General features: G+C 44.1%; 1 protein-coding gene across 1 annotated transcript in view; it reads right to left on the reverse strand.

The window, feature by feature from the left end:
• Positions 1-23429, reverse strand: part of Tet2 (tet methylcytosine dioxygenase 2) — a 78133-nt gene that overhangs the window by 27526 nt on the left and 27178 nt on the right. The window contains 1 exon segment of the mRNA XM_051166021.1: positions 19443-19587. The gene's annotated coding sequence lies outside the window, so the exon portion shown is untranslated.

A 23429-nucleotide genomic window follows, 5' to 3' on the forward strand; every position in this document is an offset into this window, starting at 1 on the left:
TTTGTAGACTATGTTGGCCTTGAACTCAGAGATCTACTTGTCTCTCTCTGCCTTCCTAACCCCTAGGCATGAGCCACCTTGCCTGGCTGCAAAAATCCTCAAAATATTTGCAAACCTGGCTGGGTGGTGGTAGCAAATGCCTTTATTCCCTGTACTCAGCAGGCAGAAACAAGGGGATCTCAGTGAAAACCTTTTCTCAAAAAAACCAAAATAAATGCAACTCAAAAAGATCAGCTACCGAAACAATAGGCTCCATCCCAGAGCTATAACACATATAAATCAGTAAATATAAACAAACCAAAAGACAAAAACCACATGACTATCTCATTAGATACAGAAAAGGCCTTTGACAAAATCCAACACCCATTCATGATAAAAGTCCTAGAGATGCTTTTTTCCCCACTGTATATTCTGGCTTCTCTAGGTGTGTGTGTGGGGGTGGGGGTGGGGGGGTGGGATGGGTGGGGGTGGGGTAATGCATTGTCTCTCTGGGAAGGAAAATAGAATAGATTTTGCAGGTGGACTGGGGGTGGGTGGGGATGGAACAGGAGAGTATTGGGTGACTGGAATTTGATGGTTCATGGGTTTATGGGAGAATGGATGACATAGAAACTCAGTACTGTGGAGACTCCCTGGAATCTGAATGGCCCTAGCAAAGTCTCCTAGTAACATGAGGGACACAGGGCCTCAGCTGGCCACATTCTATATAACCAAGCAAGGCTTCTAGCAGTGGGACCAGGACATCAACCCAACCACAAAAACTTCAACCTACCATCTGCCCTGCCTACAAGCCATGCTGGGGCAATGGTGGCATGGGTGGCAGTGGCCAACCTATGACTAGTCCACTTAGAAACCCACTCCTGACACTGGGTGGGCAGGAGCCAGAGGCAGGAAAGCCCAGAGATCCAGGATAGAACCAAACACTACTAGCGGAAAAAAAAAAAAATCAATGAAATAATTCCTGATGATATTCTGCTATTTTCATAGACCAGCACCTAGCCCAAATGTCATCAGAAGAGCATCATCCAGCAACTAATGGGAGCAGATGCAGAGACCAACAACCAAACACTAGGCGGAGCCAGGGGAACACCTCAGAAGATCTCGAGAATGGATTGTAGCAGCCAGAGTGGTTGAGGATACCACAATAACATGGGCTACAGAATCAACTAAGCAAGGTTCATAGGGGCTCAGTGTGATGGACCCTGTATGGATCCGAGATTGGCCTTCTGCATTTTACCTTATGGTTATATAACTTGATACTCTTGTGGGACTCCCAATAAGGGGAGGGGATGACTGTGACTCTTGCCTGTGCTTGGGACTTTATTCCTCCTCCTGGTTTGCCATATTCAGGTGTGAAATGAAGGTTTGTGCCCAGTTTTATTGTAGTAGCTTTTAGGCCATGATATAGGCTTGGGCTCTTTGTCTGCCTCAATTCTCCTCCTAGGTATAAGCTGTAAAAGTGATATTTGCCTGTAGTAACTATAGTCTTATATTGGCTTACTGCTTCTGATAACCTAAGCCTAGTCCTAGAAACTTCTAGCATCCATATAATGTAATCTAGGCCTAGAATGCTTTTGGCCTCTGAGACTTAATGTTAAATTTACCCTTTCTAGTTCTTTCTAAACTCTGGCTAGCTGGTTCAACTCAGCTCTCTGGCTCAAAACTCTTCTCCATGTTGACTGACTCAATCTGGCTTCTCTCTTCACCTCTGACTGAATTACTCTGCTCTGCCTCAAACTAACAATGTGTTCTAATCTTCTGGCTCCTTCTCATTCCATGACTTAGAATAAGTCTTCACCTGTGTCTACCTTTTCCTGTCTTTAACCTGTCCCTGTATTACTCTCTGGTTTCTGAATTCCACAAACTGAACTGCTTGCTATGAATTCAACTCCACTGCATGGCTTCTCCAATCCTCTGACTTAACTGCCTCAACAGCACTGACTAGAACTCAGATTTGCATGCCTATCTGGGATTAAAGGTGTGTACCGCCATACTTGGACCTAAGCTTTTAAGTTACATGAAACTTGCCTGGCCTCAAATTCAATTCTGTTTGCTTCTGTCTCTTGGGATTAAAGTTATGTCTGTATTCCAGCTGGATCACACAGAACTAGGTCTTTAGATGTGATCTCTTACTAGAGCAGCCATGTTCTACAATGGGCTGTTCAGCTCTTCATTAATGAAAGACAATTTGGGAGTAATTTTTATAAAACACTGAGACAGGATATTCCTCAATAGCATTAATAATATCAGAATCTGTTAGCATTTAGCTCACTGCTGGTTCAGCAATTAAAAATTGAATATATAGAGATGCACCATGATATATAATAAGTGTAGGTCACCTCTACATCTTTATTACAACATATTACCATCACAGATTTCAAGTTGTACTATGGAGCTATAGTATTTAAAACAGCATATTGGCACAAAACAGACATGCTGATCAATGGAATTAAATAAGACCCACACATAAATCCATACCTCATTTTTTATAAAGACAGAAATATACACACTGGGAAAAAGACAGCATCTTAAACAAATGATGCTGGTCATACTGGACAGTAGCACATAGGCGAAATTCAAAGAGATTCATACTAATCACCATGCATAAAATCCAATTCCAAATGGATTAAACACAAAACCAGATACACTAAATGGGTAAGTGAGGAATAGCCTTGAATACACTGGCACAGGAAGACTTTCCGAACAGAAAACCAGAAGGATAATATCCAAAATATATAAAGAACTAAAAGAAAAAAACCCTAAATACCAAGGAAACAAAAATAACACTATTAAAATGTGGGGTATAGGCTGGATGTGGTAGAGCATGCCTTTCATGCCAGCACTTGGGCGGCAGAGGTAGGAGGAATTGCTGTGAGTTTGAGGCTGGCCTGGTCTGCAGAGTGAGTCTAGGACAGCCAGGGCTATATATGGAGAAACCCTGTCTCAAAAATAAAAACAAATGGGGTTCAGATCTAACAGAATTCTCTAAAGAGAGAATTCAACTTTCATCTTACACATGTCAGAATGGCTCAAACCAATAAAACAAGTAAGTGACAGCTCCTGCTGGAAAGGATGTGGGATGACGGGATCGAACACTTCTCCATTGCTGGTGACAGTGCAAACTGTACATCCAGTATGGAAAGCAGTATCAGCTCCTTACGAAGGTGAGAACTGATCTACCTGAAAATCCATCCATATGACTCTTGGGCCTACATCCAAAAGACACTATCCTACTGCAGAGACACTTGCTCAATCATGCTCCTGTAGCTATACTCACTATAGCTAGAAACTAGAAACAATCTAGATGGCCCTCAACAGATGAGTAAAAACATCCTAGTGAGCTAACCCAAACCTTGAAAGACAAATATGGTATATATTTGCTTATGTGGATCCTTAGCTGGTTAAGGCCATGATAACCAAGCTGCAATCTATAGAAAAAGAGGTTAAGTATAGAGTAAGGGACTAGAGGGTGACAGACAGATCTCTCTAGGAAAAGGAAATAGAACAGATTTGTTATGGATGGATGGGGAGGGTGAAATGGGAGGATCGAGTGGAGGGAAGAGGGGGATGGGAGAATATGGGAAGACAGCTCAAATTAAGGGCCATCGAGGCCACTTTGAAAACAATACAGCAGAAACATCTTTTAAAAAAAAATAATAAAGGTCATCTAAATGAAATAACCAAATAACAGGGCAGACAGAGCACCAACAGCCTCTCGCCACACATGAGGTTTTCAGTAGTGGGATGGGGTTCTAGCCAACCAAGTTGCTGGCTGAAGAGATTGCGTAGGAACCTCTGAACAACCCAGGCCGTGCCCAAGAGTATGGGCCGCTCTCCACAGCTGACGTCAAGGTCGCATTACTCAAGACAGCATAACACTCAGCACGTGAGCCGGTACCTACAAGGAGCCCTCACCTCTGCATGCCAGGGCTTCAGCAGATGGGAGCACACACAGGAACCCACAGCAGACTTTAAGCAGACAGTGAGAGAGACCTTGGAACATTCAGCCCTAAATGTGAGGTCTCCTTCACCCCCAAAGACTGAAAGTGGCAGAGGGGTTTGAGGACACCAAGAGAAAAAGTACCAGTAATCAACCTGATCGTATGACTGACGCGGTGTGCACATGGCCTACACTTGGATGGGGTGGGGGGCGCATTCTAGAGCTGAAGTGGATACAAACAACTCCCATCCCTAATCCAGAAGCTATCACCAATTGGCACTTGCATGCAAGTTTATAGTTTTCTCCTAGGAGGTCTTACTGGGGAAGAAAAAATTCTTAAGGATAGGCCACATGCCCAGCAGTAGATGGCCAACAGGAAATGAATTCAGCAGCAGCTTTGGGGTTCCTTGTCCCATGTCAGGGCTTTACAAAAAAACAAAACTATACCTTTTTCTTATCATATGGGGGGGGGGCTTTAAAAACGTTACCATATTTCTTATCGTTTTCTTTTTACTCTACAGGTCCTTAGCATATAGGTCATGATTGTTTCTTACACCTTTTCTTGGGTTTTTTTCTTCTCTTTGTTTTGTCCAATAAAATGTGAACTTTGCTTCATCTTATTTTATTATTATCCCATAGAAGCAATCCTGCTTGTTTTCTAAAGAGACAGAAAGGAGTGGATCAAGAGAGTGGGGGGAGCCGAGGAATGGTGGCACACCCCTGTAATCACAGCACATGTGGAGGCAGAGACAGGCCCACCTGGTCTACAAAGTCCAGGACAGCCAAGGCTACACAGAGAAACCCTATCTGGAAAAAACAACTAAAAGAAAAAAAAAAAAAAAATGATAGTGGAGAGTGGTGGGGAGAAAATGGCTTCCATTCCATTATGTGAGAAAAAAACCTAAACTAAATTTATTTAAAATAAATAAAAATCACAAACACTTTCCCTTGTCAAAAGTTTGAAAATAGTCAATTGACATGTTGGCTGTAAATTAAAACATACAGTAATGAGCTGGGCGTGATGGCGCACACCTTTAATCCCAGCACTCGGGAGCCAGAGACAGGTGGATTGCTGTGAGTTCGAGGCCAGCCTGGTCTACAAAGTGAGTCCAGGACAGCCAAGACCCTGTCTCGAAAAACCAAAAGCAAACAAACAAAAAACATACAGTAACGACTGTATGCTTATTCTTCCTGGCTACTCCCTGGCCATATCGGAACATCAGGACTCTGAGGTCCCTGCTGTCTGTCCAGATTGCTGTGGGTGGGGCATTGTCATCTTCTAGCTTCCAATCATTGCTTCAACTTTATAATTATCCATGCAGAATTCACTGCCCCCAGCTATCCCCATCCTGACCACGGGCTCTTTAAAATTCTGTTTTTCAGTAAGGCAGTGGTGGCAGGCAGAGGCAGCTGATCTCTGTGAGTTCGAGGCCAGCCTGGTATACAAAAGTGAGTCCAGGACAGGCAGGGCTGTTACACAAAGAGACAAATAAAAAAACAAAACAAAACACCTAAAGAAAAATGCAGATGAATCTACACCACCACAACAACAAAACAAGACAAAACAAAAAAAACAAAAAAGAAAGAAAAACAACAAACTCTTAAGAAACAGAATTTCAGCTGGGAGATGGCGCACACCTTTAATCCCAGCACTGGGGAGGCAGAGGCAGGCAGGCAGATTGCTGTGAGTTCGAGGCCAGTCTGGTCTACAAAGTGAGTTGGCCAGGATAACAGAGAAACCTGTCTCAAAAAAACAAACAAACAAACAAAAAAAACCCAACAAAACAAAAATAGTCCTAATTCTGTAACTTATATCTGAAATCAACAGCCATCGTGAGTGGACCAGAAATCCAGACTTTACCCAAGCACACATACCATGTAAGAAACATTTTTTATTATATGCAAATTGTGACTTATTAAAAACTTAGCCTTGGTGACACACACCTTTAATTCCAGCATTTGGGAGGCAGAGATAGTTGAGAACAGCCTGGTCTCCAGACCAAGTCTCAGGTTAGCTAGTGCTACTGAGAAGACCGGCCTCAAAGAAGAAATATTAGACTGGCACACATTTTCCCCTAGCAGATGCTAAAATGTACTAGCTTTGCCCATTAGCCTCTCTTGGCTCTAAACACTTGAATTTGAGAGTGGATTTGCTAAGAGTTGAGCTTTCCATAGAGGAGGGCTGGTTTAATTGGCATCAAGTGTCCTGCTGTCTTTTCTTTGTTATGCCAGGTCACCATGTCAAAAGTTCAGGCAGCTAGCAAAGAAGAAAATTCATGCTAAATTACCCCAGGGCTTTAGGATTCATTAGCAACACTACCAGCTTGCCAGGTATTCCGCTGTCACTTCACTGTAATAATCTCTGCCTGGAGTCAGTTGGGCATGCTCAAAAACTTTCCTACAACTAGTAGATTCATAAAACAAAGTGACCAAGTGAAGACATCCTTTAGTTTTCTAAACTTATGGTTAAAAAAATCAAACTGGTCTTTACTCCCTTTATACCTAAGGCAAGAAAAGTTAACTAGAAACTTTTTTAAAAGGGGGAATCCAGAGACTCCCAGTGAGGAGTTTTGGGAAGTTCAATTTAATGCTGCCCGTTTCAATGTTTGCTAAGGACATTTCCTACCATTTCCCATAATAATAATCAATTTAAGCCAGGTGGTGGTGGTGCACTCCTTTAATCCCAGCACTCAGGAGGCAGAAGCAGGAGGATCTCTGTGAGTTCCAAGCCAGCCTGGTCTACAAAGTGAGTCCAGGACAGCCAAGCTACAACAGAGAAAGCCTGCCTTGAAAATCTACTTAATACTGCCAGGTCAAAATAGTCTTAGTGACTTCCCCAGGAGAGAAAACAGCTGGACTCTTCCAGCTGTGGATGCACACCAGGGCTGAACCATGGACAATCATTTCAGATCCTTTTTTTTTTTCTTTTTTATGTTTACAGTGTTTTGCCTGCATGTGCACCTGCAGGCCAGAAGAGGGCACCAGATCTCATTATAGATGGTTGTGAGCCACCCTGTGGTTGCTGGGAATTGAACTCACGACCTCTGGAAGAGCAGACAGTGCTCCTAACCTCTGAGACATCTCTCCAGCCCTTTCTCTTCTTAATGCAGACACAGGCATGGAAACTGTGGCCGAAATGCTTACCAGTGTACTTTGAGTCATAGCACCTGCAATAATTTTAAGTCTTTACTCTTTTCTGTGCTAAAAGGATTTCATATTTACCACAAAGCATTTCCTTGAAAATTTATTTGACTATCTAAATCAGCTATGGTAGCACACACTTTTAATCCCAGTACTCAGGAGGCAGAGGTAGGTGGATCGCTGTGAGTTTGAGGCCAGTTTTGTCTACAAAGTGAGTCCTGGACAGCCAAGACTACACAGAGAAACCCTGTCTCGAAAAACAAACAAAAAAAGCAAAAAAAAAAAAAAGAAAGAAAGACTTTACTTGGGCCGGGCATGGTAGGTAGTGCATGCCTTTAATCCCAGCACTCGGGAGGCAGAGGCAAGTGGATACCTGCCTGGTTTACAAAGCGGGCCTAGGACTGCCAAGATAGAGAAACCCTGTCTGGAAAACCTCAAACCTCAATCTGTATTTGGACGTGGTGGTGCACGCCTGTAATCCCAGCACTTGGGAGGCAGAGGCACGCAGAATCTCTTGTGAGGCCAGGACAGCCAAGGCTACACAGAGAAACCCTGCTTTGGGAGGAAAAAATTAGAAAGTGCAGATGAATCCACACCACTCAGAGTCTGATCATGGGCTCTTTTTTAAAGCTAGCTAGGGAACACTACAGAAAACAAAGCTCCCTCATCACCCCTTATTTGGGAAACTTCAGTTGGAGTAAGAAAAAAAAAATTCACAGCAGACTGTGCAGCCAAAGGCCTCAGACACTGTGCGTACAGCAGCTGAAAGGACATGCAGATGCCATGTGGTATCTGAGTTGGCCACATGTAGTCCACTCATCCAGACAAGCTGTCTTCCCAAGAAGAAAGGCTGTCCACTGTCCAGCTAGCTACAAGGGGAGGGATGGACGGGGCAAGATGCAAGCTCCACAGTAGGTAAAGGCAGCAGGTGTCCCATCCGCCCACAACATGGCTGGACCTATGCTGGCTTCACTGACAGGTCTCACTAGCACAGGAGTACTCAATTTCCTACAGGTAAGGCTCACAGAAGAGTGATCCAGGCGCGCCTCAGCGTGGTGGGCTGAAGGGCCAAGAGAATTACACATAACCAGATTATGTACCTGCACTAGACAAGGACGTAAAGGGAAAGGGAACAACTTCAGGCACGTTGGTGATACGCTCTTAGTGGCCTCAACTTCGCCTCATCTACTACACGCTTGTGATAGATGAAACTAAGTTCCTTCAGGGTGTGTGAATAGGGGCAAAGTCCAAAACTACCTATGCTGCAAAAACCAAACTCCAACTGCCTATTTCTCCCTTGTTTTCACACCACAATCAACACAGGAATCTTATGTGAACCACACGTGTGAACACCTCTCCCCATCAATAAGGAACTCAGGATACAGACTGGTGGGGTATAACGGGTCTTTGAGATAGACTATGTAGACCTGACTGGCCTAGAATTTCCAAGTCTCACAAGCACAGGAATAGGCCGCCATGCCAGCATTCATTTCAGTTCCAATACCAGTCTATACCTGGACAAGAACATCAGATCTCAGGGCAAGAGTTCAGGCCTCCAACAGTCCCCTCTGGCGTGACCCCTTACAGGCCAGTTGAGAGCCTCCACAGTTGAGAGCCTCCACCATTTTTCCTTTGCTTTGACCAACAGGCTACAGTCAAGACTTCCGCTATATCTTTTCCCTGGGTTTGACTCATTTGTTGGAGCAAGTCATAAGGCTCAATAAACTGTCCCTTGTCTACTAAGAGACTATAAGAAGGGAATGAGGCTGGGCATGGTGGTGCACGCCTTTAAATCCAGCACTTGGGAGGCAGAGGCAGGTGGATCTCTGTGAGTTCAAGGCCAGTCTGGTCTACAAAGTGAGTCCAGGATAGTCAAGGCTACACAGAGAAACCCCTGTCTCAAAAAAAAAAAAAAAAGGGGAATGAGGATGAGAGGTGTAGACTGAGAAGGGGCTTGAAGCTTCCTTACCTTCTTCAGGAGACCACACAGACTCCCCCCTCTCAGCTGGGGTGGCGTGCTAGAGGACACTGCTGCTTAGGGCCCTTATAAGACTTCCAGTTCCACCAATGCTAATAGACTGGGTGGGGGTTGAGGGAGGTGCCTTCATCATCATTCTGGGCCTCTCCCACCTCCCTGGGGCATGGGTGGGGGTAGTCACATTCCTATGACCGACCTTCCGGGAAATAAGCTCAACTTCCTAAAGCCTGTTTCAGGATGGGAGTCACAAGCCAGGAACAAATTAAAACTGATAGAAGTACCTCATAAGATCACAGAATGTAAGCATAAAGGAAAATTTCAAACAAAATAGGAAAATAAATATATTATTCTGGTGGGCATGGTGACACCCTGGCTCTAGGGAGGCAGAGGCAGGGGATAGTTGTCTGAGTTTGAGGCCACCTTGGTCTACAAAGTGAGTCTAGGACAGCTAGGGCTCAAAGAGAAACCCTGTCTCAAAAAACAAACAAAAAAGAAAGAAAGAAAGAAAGAAAGACTTCCTTAGGAAAGGAAAGGGAAACCCCTTTAGCTTTGTTGACCTAGAATAAAGTCAATGTAGTCTAAAACAATGATTAGAGTTGACTGAGAGTAAACAGGATTACAATTTTGGGAAAACAGATTCAAGCCTTGGAAATGTGTCCAATGTCCAGGTTCTTGAGAACGCCAGCCAGGTCTGTAGCTATGAATGTCAGGTGCAGGCTGCAGTGTCGTTATGCCAATCAGGAATTATTAGCGCTGATGGACATCACGCTAGCTTACTCTTTCTGCCCCCTTCTCCCCCATGCGCACATACAGGCAAGGTTTCACCATGTAGTCCTGGCTGTCCTGGAACTCACTATGTGGACTAGGCTGACACCAAACTCAGAGATCTGCCTGCCTCAGTCTCCCAGGTTAAATGCACCACCATGCCCACCTAGCACACAAAACATCCTTTTGTTTTTGGCTGTATGGTGGCACATGCCTATAATCCCAGCAGAAGGGCGGGTTATCCCGTTGTTGATGTCTGTCTGCCTGTCATCCTCACCCCTCTCTTCAGCCTCCTGATTGCTAGCTAGGACTGTAGATGACAGCCGCGACAGCTCATCTGAGGCTGACATAGGGGACTGTGTAATGAAGACACAAAACAAAATGCACTGCCTCTAGGATAGACCGGCCTGCCTCTTGCGAGTGTTGGGATTAAAGACATGCACCACTGTGCCTGGCCTCCTAAGGAACTCTTTAGTCAAAGAAAAAAGCAAAAGTTTGAAATAAATATCTGATCTGGGGGTGGGGCACTCCCCTTTAATCCCAGCACTCAGAGGCAGAGGCAGTTGGATCTCAGAGTTCAAGGTCAGCCTGGTCTATAGAGCGAGTTCCTGGACAGCCAAGGATACACAGAGAAACCCTGTCTTGGAAAACCAACCCTGCCTCCAAAACAAAAACAAAAACAGCAACAAAAAAAGAAAAGAAACAAACAAATATCTGAAAATAGTAATGAGTATAGCACAACCCCAAATGCATGGACTGTAAGCTATAACATGAGCCTTAAAAATCCTTTTGTTCCCAGAGAAAGTGCAGCAAATATAAAATTTAGGTATTCCAACTCAATAGTTTAAGAAAGAACTAAGTGCAGTGGTATCTTTTCACTTGGGAGGTGCAGGCCACAGAGCCAGGGATTGAGATATATCTTCAGATACAGGGTCCCAGCCTGGATCACATGAGATGCTACCTTTAAAAAAAGGGCCTGAACTGGCTGTGGTGGTGCACACCTTTAATCCCAGCCCTGGGGAAGCAGAGGCAGGAGAATGACTGTGCACACCTTTAATTCCAGCATTTAGGAGGCAGAAGCAAAATGAGGGAAGCCAAACCCAGGAAGACAAATGCTACATGTTCTCTCTCACTCTAGAGTTTTAGCTCTGAATCTTTAGAGTTGAGTACATATCCTGGAGCAACTGTAGAAACCAGGAAAGTAAAAAGGGACCATTGCTGGGGTAGTGGAGCAATGTAGGGGAAATAACAGGGTACAGGTGACCTAATCAAGGAAATGAGAAAGGGGGGCTCTAATTAGGGAGGGGAAAAGAAAGAGAAACAGAAGGAGTAAGGAGGGGAAAATAACAGGATGTCTTTAAAAAGTCTTAAGGACTCACACTGTTAACTACCTGTTGTGGATAACGCTGCTATAAACTGGGGCTGAAGAAATGGCTAAACAGCTTGCAGCACGGGCTGCTGTTGCAGAGGACCTGGGATTCAAGCACTCACATAGTAACTCAGAATAGTCTGTAACTGCAGTTATAGGAAACCCAACACCCTCTCTGCTCTCTATAGGCTCCAGGCATGCTCAGGGTGCACATATGTATAGGAGGACAAAACATTCATACATAAAAAGCTGTCATAATATTTGCAGGTTTTTATGTGGATACAACAATCTTTAGTTCATTTGGGTAAATATTCAAGATAAATACCAAGTTGTTTTTAAGTCTAAACCATCATTAAGACCTAAAGACAGGTGACGCACCCTTGTAATAAATCCCAGCACTCGTGAGACAGAGAGTTCGAGGCCAGCCTGGTTTACCAAGTGAGTCCGTGACAGTCAAGGCTACACAAGGGAAAACCAATCCAAGCAAACAAACAAACAAACAAAAACCATGAAGGACAGACACCATGTGTGGTAGTGCACACCTTTAATCCCAGAACTTAGGAAGCAGAGGCAGGTGGATCTCTGCTGAGTTTAAGGCCAGCCTGGTCTACAAAATGAGACCAGGACACTCAAGAATACACACACACGCACAAAAACATGTCTCAAAAAAAAAAAAAAAAAAAAAAAAAAAAAAAAAAGAGGGGTGGGGAGGGGGTGGGTCCTAAGGACAGTTTTTTTTTTTAATCAAAAATTACAAAAACCTTAAATACAAATCAAACATTTGCTACAGGATCAGAAATCCTGCAAGAAACCTGTTACCGGCCTGTTCCCAACATCAGCACTAAGAGGGTAACAACTCTTCATACTGAGAACAAATCTGATAGGTTAAAGCCTAGCATGATGAGTAAGCATGTCCGGAACCTTCTCTGGCCCTGTGGTTCTATTTTAGAATACGAAGTGTTTCACCAAGACTCTCATTTCTGCTTAAAATATCCCGTGAGATCAATAGAAGCGAATGACACTTCACTGGAAGAGGAAACCGAAACACAAGAACCGCGGAGCCGACTCTCAGCACTGCTCTATTTTCGTGTGCTCTACTCGCTCAGACTGCAAAGGAAGCATTGCATGTGGACGCGTAGTGATGCACAACGGCTGCCCAACCAGTTGAGAGCGTAGGGCCTGCCAAGTTTCTCGGCTGAATCCTGTGACAGTGCCCGTGTGCTCAGGCCCCTGAGAAACAGGCCTCAGATGCTAGTCTGGAGAACCAGCAACAGGCTCTGCTGACACGGCTCAGCCACAGCTCAAACCAGGCCAGGCCAGGGTGCAGAGAAGAGGAGAATATGAAGGTTTTGAAAGCAGACAGGCAACACCTCCCAAATACACTTCTGCTGTCCATTGACTAAAAGGCTATATTTTGTTTTTTTAAAAATTTAACTAAAAACAAGGCCAGCAAGACAACTCAATAGACAAGAAAGGCAGTTAAGCTGGCCGTGGTGGTGCACGCCTTTAATCCCAGCACTCAGGAGGCAGAGGCAGGCGGATCGCTGTGAGTTCCAAGCCAGCCTGGTCTACAAAGTAAGTCTAGGACAGCCAAGGCTACACAGAGAACCCCTGTCTCGAAAAACCAAAAAAAAAAGGAAAGAAAAAAAAAAGATAGGCAGTTAAACCCAATGACTTCTATCTCACCACACACACGGTAGAGGGATAAGTCCTGTTACATCAATTTTATGAAATATAATATGCACCACACAGCAGATACGATATGAAGAGATTCATTATGTAAGCATGGGGAGAGAAAGAAAAGGGGGAGGGGTACCCCAGAGAGAGACAGAAACAGAGGAAGAGAGAGATAAGAAGGAAGAAGGGTAAGGGAGCTGGAGAGTGGAGGGGGGCGGAGAGGGAGAGAGTGAGCCATGAAGAGGGTTTATCTTTTTATAATCTTAGCTAGGGCCCCCCGCGCCCGGTGGAAGGGAGGCAATGACGTCACAGGCAGGCCAACTGGAGCAGAGTCCTAACAGGACCCACCTGCAAAGGTAGTGCATTATTGTCATGCCTGTGCGCCTTTGCACACACGTGCACACGCTAAGCAAAATAAATGTAACACAACCTTTAAAAAATTAAAAACAACAAATGGACAGAAGGTAGAAAATCATTTGTAGACTGAAAGAACACTATGATTTGTTTTATCTCCTTTTGTTTTAAAGTCCTTTGTCAGGAAGGTAATATGGTGACCTATAGTCAAGCCGCCTTAGAAGTTGAGGCAGAAGGATAACCGAAGTCAGACCATACAACATAGCATGACCTCATGCCAGTAACAGACAAACAACAAACTGTCCCAAGATGCAAAGGACAAATTGGTAAGGTTTGTTAGACAAATGACTACATGCTTTGGGTCACAGGAATGGTTTGTAAGGGGGAAACACTGAAGTTTTAATTTTAAATCTAGGTGGAGATTTAAACCTGGATTAGTAATAGGAACCTTGTCAAGAACAGCAGAGAGTTGTCTTCAGAGGGTCAATGATTTTAGGGGCCAATTAAAAATCCATGCCATGCCCCCTCAGTGATAATTGAGAAAAAACAACATCACAAAAAAAACCCCAACCCTATCTTTTCAAACTATTGTAGCAGGAAAGATGACTTATTTAAAGAAGGAAATGTCATTGATATAGGTTTAAAAAAAAAATCCCAGACATTCTTCTGTCTTTTACTTGGATTTCAATATATGGCTAAGAGACTCCTGGAAACTTACTCAGCTCATTTCAAAACTTATGTGAATTTTGAATTCAAATGTGCCGCAATTGTCCTTGGAGAACCAGATGGGGGAAATTCTGAACTCATCTCATGCCCTGTGTGCAACTAGCAACCAAATCCTCTTGATTCTTCTCTTACTGGAGGAAATCTACTTCCCCTTCCATTCTTTTGTCTGTTTGATTTCTGATTTTTTGTTTTTTCAAGACAGGGCTTCTCTGTGTAGCCATGGCTGATGGCTGTCTTGGAACTTACTCTGCAGAGCAGGCTGTCCTTAAACTCAGAGATCCTGCGCCTCCCTGGGATTAAAGGCATACCCCACCACACCCAGATCACCCACATTCCCTTTCCTTCTTATCACTTAGCATAATGCAGGGCCTCAATTTCACTCCCATACCTTCTAAATTTGCCAAAATCCTATTGCATCTGGGTTCACCTTGCCATCCACTGTGGCACTTGTTGCTCAGCATCCACAGGGCATCGTGCAGGAGTCTTTAGGTTGATCTGAGCCTTTATCTGTTTCCACCTGTTCTCTCACCATCTCCCCACAGGAGCTCCGTGGAGCATGGCATCTCCACCTGTCCTCAGAGTCATTACCAATACACTACATCCCATAAAGTTTGCCCTCCTCTTCTCCATACTAGGGTATCAGGCTTGTTACCTATCCAAATCCCTCTTGTCCTTCAAGACCTAGACCCTGCCCTCTGACTTTCCCACTTACCTGTGGAGATGTACAAATATTTAGTGGTGGGCCTTCTTTCTTTTTTTTTAAGTTTAAATAATTTATTCACATTACATCTTGATTGCTATCCCCTCACTTATATCTTCCCTTTTCCCCCTCCCTCTTTCACCCTATTCCCCTCCCCCTAGATCTATGACAGGAGGGGACCTCCTCCCCCACCATAGCATCACAGCCTATCAGGTCTCATCTAGCTAGTCTGCTTCCCCTTCCTCTGAGTGCTATGGGGCCTCCCCACCAAGGTGAAGTGGTCAACTAGGGGGCACCAGAGTTCATGTCAGAGTCAGTCCCGCTCTCTATACAACTGTGTAGAATGCATTGTCCATTGGCTAGATCTGAATAGAGGGTCTAGGTTTACTCCATACATTGTCCTTGGTTGGTACAGTAGTTTGAGTATGCGCCTGGGTCCAGATCTGCCAGTCTTGATGGTCTTATTGTAAAAGGTTTCAGGACCCACTGGATCCTTCTATTTCCCCATTCTCCCATACCTCTCTCACTTGGGGTCCCAACAGCAAGTCCCAGCATCTGTCCTAATCCCCTGCTGAATGAAAAGTCTCTCAGAGGACATCCATGGTGGGCTAGTATCCAATTATAAATGAGTATAAATCATGTGTATCTTTCTGGCTCTGGGTAACTCACTCAGGATGATCATTTCTAGTTCCATCCATTTGCCTGCAAATTTCAAGATTTCCTTGTTTTTAATAGCTAAGTAGTATTCCATAGTGTAAATGTGTGACAGTTTCTTTATCCATTCTAGTGGTGGGACTTCTGTAAGCTGTGTAAGTAATAAGTCTCTGGCTCTCTTTGGCTTCTTCTGAAACCATTTTCTCTGATTCTTTGTGACTTTTCTTTATAACTGAGAATGTTTTGTTCCCATAACTTCATGGTTTGCTTCAATGCCTTTATCTAATTTTCTCAACATGACTTCTCTGATTCCTGAATCATCATCAATTACTACCTCATAATCATGCTTAATTTCATCTTTCTTATTTGTATATGTGTGTTTAAGACCAGTTGAGGTAGAGCATACCTTTAATCCCAGCACTCAGGAGGCAGAGGCAGGCAGATCTTTGAGTTCAAGGCCAGCCTGGTCTACAGAATGAGTTCCAGGACAACCAGGGCTACACAGAGAAACCCTGTCTCAAGGGGGGAAAAAGACGTCGGGTCTTGCAACAGTGCTCAGGCTCTGGCCTCCTGGACCCAAACAGTCCCTTCTGCCCCAGCCTCCAAAACAAAACAAAACTGAGAAAGCCATGTAACATCATCCCAACTCTATCCTTTATTTTATGATTTGTACTTCTTGATATTTAGAATCCTGTCTTCTTAAAATTATCACCTTTTGTTTGTCTCTCCTTCAGAATCCTAAACTCACCAAGACAAAGATTTTTATCGGTGTCCTAGAAGTATGCCCAGTATTTGATGGGTGCAGAAGAAGCACTGTACAGGACAGGCGGTGATGGCACTCCCCTTTAATCCCAGCACTTGGGAGGCAGAGGCAGGTGGATCTCCATGAGTTTTAAGGCCAGCCTGGACTACAGAGCAAGTTCCAGGAAAGCCAGAGCTGTTACAGAGAGAAACTCTGTCTCGAAAAACAAAAACAAAAACAAAAACAAACAAACCAAAAAGAAATGCTTTACAATAAACTCCCATTTTAAAAAGCTTAAAGATGGGCCTGGAGAGATAGCTCAGGGGTTAAGAGCACTGGCTGCTCTTCCAGAGAAGCAGGTTCAATTCCCAGCACCCACATGGCAGCTCACAACTGTCTGTAACTCTGGTTCCAGGGGACCTGACTTCCTCACACAGACACACATGCAGGCAAAACACCAATGCACATATAAAGAAAATCTTAAAGACAAGTGAACATATAGCATTGTAGCAAAACACATGCCTAGCATGATCAAGGCTCTGGAGTCTATTCCCAGGACTACATACAGTGAGAAATACTGATGTGTGATATTGGCAAGATGGCTCTGCAGTTAAGAGCAATCGCTGCCCTTCCGGAGGACTTCAGTTCATTTCCCAGCACCCACATCTTCTCCCAATTGTCTGTCACTCTAACCCTCTCTTTTGGTCTCTTAGGGCCCTAGGCATACATGTTATGCACAGACATGCAGGCAAAACACTCATACACATAAAGAATTAATTAAAGAAATACTGGAATTAAACAAAATAAAGCTGAAGGAACCATTATGATTAGTGATAATTACTAAGTACAATAACAGTGATAACAATAAAACATTTGCTAGTAGAAAACTGGAAACTTCCATTGTGCCTGACCCTACAGATAGTATCCAACACAATCCTATTATTATTGTCCATTATTTCCTACTTGGAAGTAAAGCAAAGCTTAAAGACCTTAGACACACCCTTAATACATGTACTCAAATGTGCTCTAGGATTATTTACTACTGACAATTAAGTCCTAGGCTGATCTGGTCCAATGGTAAATGCAAGTATGAGCTAAGATGGAGGAAGGGGTCAAGGGAAAGGACTCTTCAGCAAGCCAGCTCCCAAACAGTGCACATCCCACTTCTAATCCATTTTAGTTATTCCTCTTACACGTTTCCATGAACATGTATGCTCCGTTTCTTACCATCCTCCACCTCCAAGAAGAGAATCTCTGAGTAATGCTATGACCTCACCGAAGAGATAAAAATTCCATCTTGAAATATTAAGTTCTCAGTTCTCATGTGGAGGGCAGGAGCAGAATGAGTGGCCACAATTGGCACCCACATGATGTGAGCCACCAGTGAGGGAGCAGGGAAAAAAGTGTAAAAGCATGCTTTGTTCATAATGACCCAAGACTTTCCAACGTGAGCAGGGAAAGAGGAAGTCTAAGAATATTAACAATCAAGGGGAAATTTTTTTCATTCTGAGAGTTCCCTTGCAAAGACCTGAAACCCCTAGGGTAAAGAGGTAATCTAGGCAGAGGCACTGGCCTCTGAAGCCACAGGGGTTAACTGAGGACATTATAAAGGATGGAACCAGGTCAGCCACTCAGAAGTATCAGGTGGCAGAGTGTGTGCTTACATCCTCCAGCTCGGAGAACGAGGGCAGATTATAGCCACCAGCTTTCTGGAGGATTCACTATGCTGAATGCATAAAGATACACTGAAGCTCACCTACCTGCTAAGAGTTGCAGAGGGGAAACTGCCTAAGTCTTCCTCTTCTCTATCTGACCGTCTGTGCTCTCCCACAACACACCCCCACCCCTACCACTTCAGCTGGCTTCTAGGACAGGAAAGGGTGTGTGCAGAATGCATTTTGTTTTATTTGGGTTTTTTGAGACAGGGTTTCTCTGTGTAGCCTTGGCTGTCCTGGACTCACTTGGTAGACCAGGCTGGCCTCGAACTCACAGTGATCTACCTGCCTCTGCCTCCAGAGTGCTGGGATTAAAGGTGTGCGCCACCTGGCCCAGAATGCATTCTTGTTTTATTTTCCATGGGGGAAAATATTTTTCTTCTATATATGCATATAAATAAATGAAAATGGTTTTTATAAAGAATCCTTACTTTGCTGCCAGAGAGATGGCCCAGTGGGTAAAGGTTTCTGCTGGTGGAACTGACAACCTCGGGTTGATCCCCAGGATCCACACAGCAGAAGGATAGAACTGATTCCTGAGGGTGAGTACACACACACACACACACACACACACACACACACACACACACAGAGAGAGAGAGAGAGAGAGAGACAGACAGACAGACAGACAGGAATAAATTAAAACAAAAACAACAACAACAAAACAACAACCCAAACCCCTAAACCTAGTTTAGGGCTAAGAAGATGGGTAAGGGCGCTTGCTGCCAAGGGTGACAACCTGAATTCTAGCCACAGAACCCACATGGTGAAAGGACAGAACCTATTTTTACAAGTTGTCTTCTGACCTACACACACACACACACACACCATATAGAATGCCACCCCAAGTAAACAAATAAACAAGTAAATTTTTTTTCTCTTAAGAACCCTTTGTTTGAGAAACTTACTAGCAGTTTGGTGCATTAAAATCAATCTGGTCTTTATTAAGATCAACTTTAACGACACAAGGAAGTTTTTGGACTTTCTTCCACCCAGTGCCTGCTTTGTACCTTCAGAACCTGGTATGAATGCCCTGTCAGACCTGCTTGTCACACCCTAGTTCTCTGCTAGTGCTCTGATGCCAACTACCAAGGCTGGCTCCACTCACTGTCAGACCAACAAGGAAATGCAAACACAGCTCACTTGACAAGACTGAGGAAGTGGCTGCAGGGAACAGAGGGGTGCTGTGCGATGACATGATAACATTTCACTTCTCCATGCTTGGTTATATGAGAAGCCTCGTTTCTTTTTCTTTTTGGTTTTTCGAGACAGGGTTTCTCTGTGTAGCCTTGGCTGTCCTGGACTCTTCTTTATAGACCAGGTTGGCCTCGATCTCACAAAGATCCACCTGCCTCTGCCTCCCACATGGGATCAAAGGTGTGTGCCGTGCCACCATGCCCAGCTTCTTACTTCATATTTAGAAAGAATCAGACATTAAGGATCTGATGAGGACCCTCTATAAAAATAACAACAATCCAGAAAAATGCAGACAGACATAAAAAGTCTTACAACTTTAGAGATTTATCTTTAATAATCTAATCCTTGTGTCCATTGCTTGCTTAGTTAATTGTCATAATTCACAGAGTGACCTGGACTTGAAGATAAGGGAGAGAGTAACCATGTAATTGCAACAACCTCACCCATTTGAGTCAAGCACCCACCATCAAGCCCCTTGCCTTACCGGCGGCGCTGTCCCTCACTGCTCCTCCTTGATCATGTCCTGTTGACCATGTGTGAGCCCATCTCCTGCTTCCAAGCACCGTAGTGGAACAGGACCACGTGACATGGAGAGTCTTGCGAGGGTAAGCTGCTGAATGTTTACCAGCCTAGGGAAGACAAAGTTTGCTTGCTTTTAGTTTGCAAATAGGATAAGGACATCTACACTTATTCCTAAAGATATGATGTGCTGTTTTAAAAGGCCAGAGGCCTAATTACATTGCTGCTTTTAAAAAATTAAGATTAAAAGTTTTTTTTTTTTAATCAAAGACACTTTCAAATGTCTCCCCCATGCCCCGCCCCCAAAAAACAAAAACAAAAACAAAAAACCATCTGTGTAAAGCACTTTGAAACACCCAAGTACCCTGGTCCTCCATCCTGGTGATCAGCTAGGTTTCATAACCACTGATTTAGATTGTCTCATCTGTTGGGCTCAGTCCCCTGCCGCCTGCAAGAACCGCATCTCAGTGCAAGGATGAGTCCTGCACCCAGAGACTCTGACCTGCTGGACTATGGCAGAACTTTGTCTCCAGGTGAGTCTATGGGAGGCAGGGTTGAGGGTCATTCACTTCAGCCCTCCCACTTACTGAGATGAAACAGGAAGTTAATCTGTAGCATTTACCCTGTACACACCATGTGAAAGCAGTGCGCTGGCTGCTATGGAAAAGGGAAGACCCTACAATAGGCCGTCCCTGTGTTCTGGAACTTTCCTTTCTCTAATATGCATTTTAAAAAAGATTACCTGGAAAGGGAAAATACTTTGAAAACATAACCTAACCCATCAGTCAAAGAAACGGTAGAAGTCTTGAGTGCTGTAGAACATGGAAGAAATTTAGAGTTTTAATGGTAGGGTAGAGTTAACTGAGAGAGAAAGGGGGCCTAAGGAAGAGGAGGAGCAGGACAATGTGAAGCAGGCTGGGGGTGGGGCTAGCTTAAGGGAGCCCTGGGAGAATTACAAATATTCAAAACAGAATCCAAAGAGCTTCTGCAAAATGGCTAATGTACCATTTTCCTGAGCACTGGGAACAACTCCGGGATAGCCCAAAACAGTACTCAGATTAGTGCCAGCTTCTGAAGGCATGCGCCAGGCTGAAGTAACTGGACTCTCAGGAACGCTAAAACACCTGGGGTCATTTGACAGTGTCACTGTTATGAGCAAGAACTTTCAATCCTTATGCATGCATGCATGTATGTATGTATGTACGTATTTTTATTTTATTTTTTCAAGACAGGGTTTCTCTGTATAATAGCCGTGGCTTTGTAGACCAGGCTGGCCTCTAACTCACAGAGATCTACCTGCCTCTGCTGGGATTAAAGGCATACACCACCACACTTGGATTTTTTTTTTTTTTTTTTTTGAGACAGGGTTTCTTTGCATAATAGCCCTGGCTGTCCTGCTTTGTAGACCAGGTGGCCTTGAACTCACAGAGATCTGCGTGCCTCTCCCTCCTGAGTGTTGGGATTACAAGCACAGGCCACTTTCTTCTTCTTTTAAAGTGGGAAGTACTAAACTGTCTTGCAACATGGCTGCCGCCTTTAAAAGCAATGGACACAGGTTCCCAGTTTTCTACAATCTTACCAACACTTATTATTGTATGTCCTTTTAATTATATTTATCCCCGTGAGTGGTAAGTGGTAGAATATTTGGGTGCTATAAATAATGATAGGTAAGATATTTAGTACTGTGGCTATCCATGAAGTGATTGAGTCTGAAAAGGAGAGGACTGAAGGCAAATGACTAGGCAGGGAGATACGATTAGTAACTAAACCTGAAATTCAGTGACATCCAGACATGTAGAGAAGCGAGAATGAGTCAGTTATGGTAACAAAGCTTTGGGTTTGATTGACTGGATCGGTGATGACATTGACCAGGTGAATGCGTCATTCCTGAAAGGAAGGCTGAGATGAGGCCTAGATTCTTCACCTTAATACACATGACAATATCTAGGAATTGCAAATAAGTAAAGATGGAGTGTAGGATCTCTCCATCCTCCCTTTCCCTTTGTACCCTAGCCTCGTTCTCCCCTCATCTCTCCTCAAGGAAATTTTGGTAGGATGGAAAGAGGGTTATAGCCATTGCCTGACACACACCCCTGAGGTCCCTCCAGCTGTATTCGGCCACTTCCAAACACAATACAAAAGACGGCAAAGAGGTTTTCTGTTAAAAATTTAAATTAGTACTACAATATTAAATACTATCAGGACTTCATCCATAAATGTCTTGTGTTGGAATACTTTTGTGTACAGCATGCAACAGTGGTACCCTCCACTCTCAGATGGGCAAGAGCATGCTTAGAGAGACTTCCCTCTAAGGCCTGGCTCAGGTTCAGACTCCTAGAGGACAGAGTGTTGCTACACTAGTTATCTGGTTGGCCGGGATTCCAGCTGGCAAACTGTCAAACAGAACCATGAGGTTCCAGTTTTCTGCGCCCCGAACAACCTCTTAGCGAAAACTTACTGCTAACAACTGCAATGGAACCCTGTGCTCTGGGTTTCTGGTTTCTGGAATTAATGTAGTTCCTAGACAGATTTTTCCCTCTTAAATTGAAATCTACTCCAATTTTATCCTTATTAGTTATTCGGTGTTTGTTTTGTTTTTTGAGACAGGGTTTCCCTGTGTAGCCTTGGCTGTCCTGGACTCACTTTGTAGACCAATTTGGCCTCAAACTCACAGAGATCTGCCTACCTCTGTCTTCCAAGCACTGGGATTAAGGCGTGTGCCACCACTCCCAGCTTATTCCGTGTTTTAAAATAGATTTTCTGCTATATTTTCTAGAAGGCAAAATTTAAAATAATAAATTTAAAAATCTATGCTCTGGCTGGGTGTGGTGGCACACGCCTTTAATCTCAGCACTCAAGAGACAAAGCAGGCAGAGTTAGAGGCCAGCCTGGTCTAGAAAGAGAGTCTAAGGCAGCCAGGGCTACACAGAGAAACCCTGCCTCGAAAAACAAAACAAAACTAAAACAAAAAGCTATGAGGCCAGCCTGGTCTACAAAGGGAGTCCAAGATGGTCAAGGCTACACAGAGAAACTGTGTCTCAAAAAACCAAAAAAAAAAAAAAAAAAAAAAGTTATGATCTACTAAAGGCATCTGGACTTAGTATTCAACATAGTGTCTGCTGTATGTAGGTGGCAGAGCCCCACAGCCTGTACTTGGATGACCATCCTTCCTTCCTTCCCTCCTTCCTGTTTGTTTCTATGTATGAGAAGTGTGCTCTCTCTCTCTCTCTCTCTCTCTCTCTCTCTCTCTCTCTCTCTGTGTGCGTGTGTGTGTGTGCGTGCGTGCGTGCGTGCGTGCATGCGTGTGTGTGTGTGTGTGTGTGTGTATACATCAACCTCCATTGCTCTCCAACTGTAGCTAATCTTCCCTGACCAGCTTGCCTTAAGGTTCTGCCTCCCTGGTGCTAGGTTTCTTGGCAGTTTCCAGGCACACTTTATATCAGTTTTGGAGTTTTCACATTTGTGCAGGAAGCATTTCATCCATCAAGCCTTGTCCCCAGCCAAAGTTGGCCTTTCATAGAAGAGAAACTTCTAAAGGCCAGTCACTCAAACTACAAACATGTACGTGCATACAATATACATACACTGTGTGTAAGACCTTTCTGTTGAAACTCTTTATTTTATTTTTTTAGGTATTGTCTCATTCTATATCCCATGCTGGCCTGGAACTTACTATGTAGATCAGGCTTGCCATGATCCTCCTGCCTCAGCCTCCTGAGTGCTGGGATTGCTGGCATGAACTACCATGTCCAGTGTTCAAGAGTCATGCTTTTTCAAGAGCTGGGTCCATCCTTAGCCAAATGTGGTCCAGTGTTCCATGGTTATCAAGTTGGGTCTAACACTTCCTTTCCCTTCTGCGCCCTAGAGCCTTCGATGCCGGCATGCGTCTTTATAGCCTCCCGGTACGAGCTGCTTCCCTCTTGTACAAATGCTGTCTCTGCCTGCTGTGATC

The sequence above is a fragment of the Acomys russatus genome, chromosome 23, assembly GCF_903995435.1.
Source record: "Acomys russatus chromosome 23, mAcoRus1.1, whole genome shotgun sequence".
In the NCBI taxonomy this organism is placed as follows: Eukaryota; Metazoa; Chordata; class Mammalia; order Rodentia; family Muridae; genus Acomys; species Acomys russatus.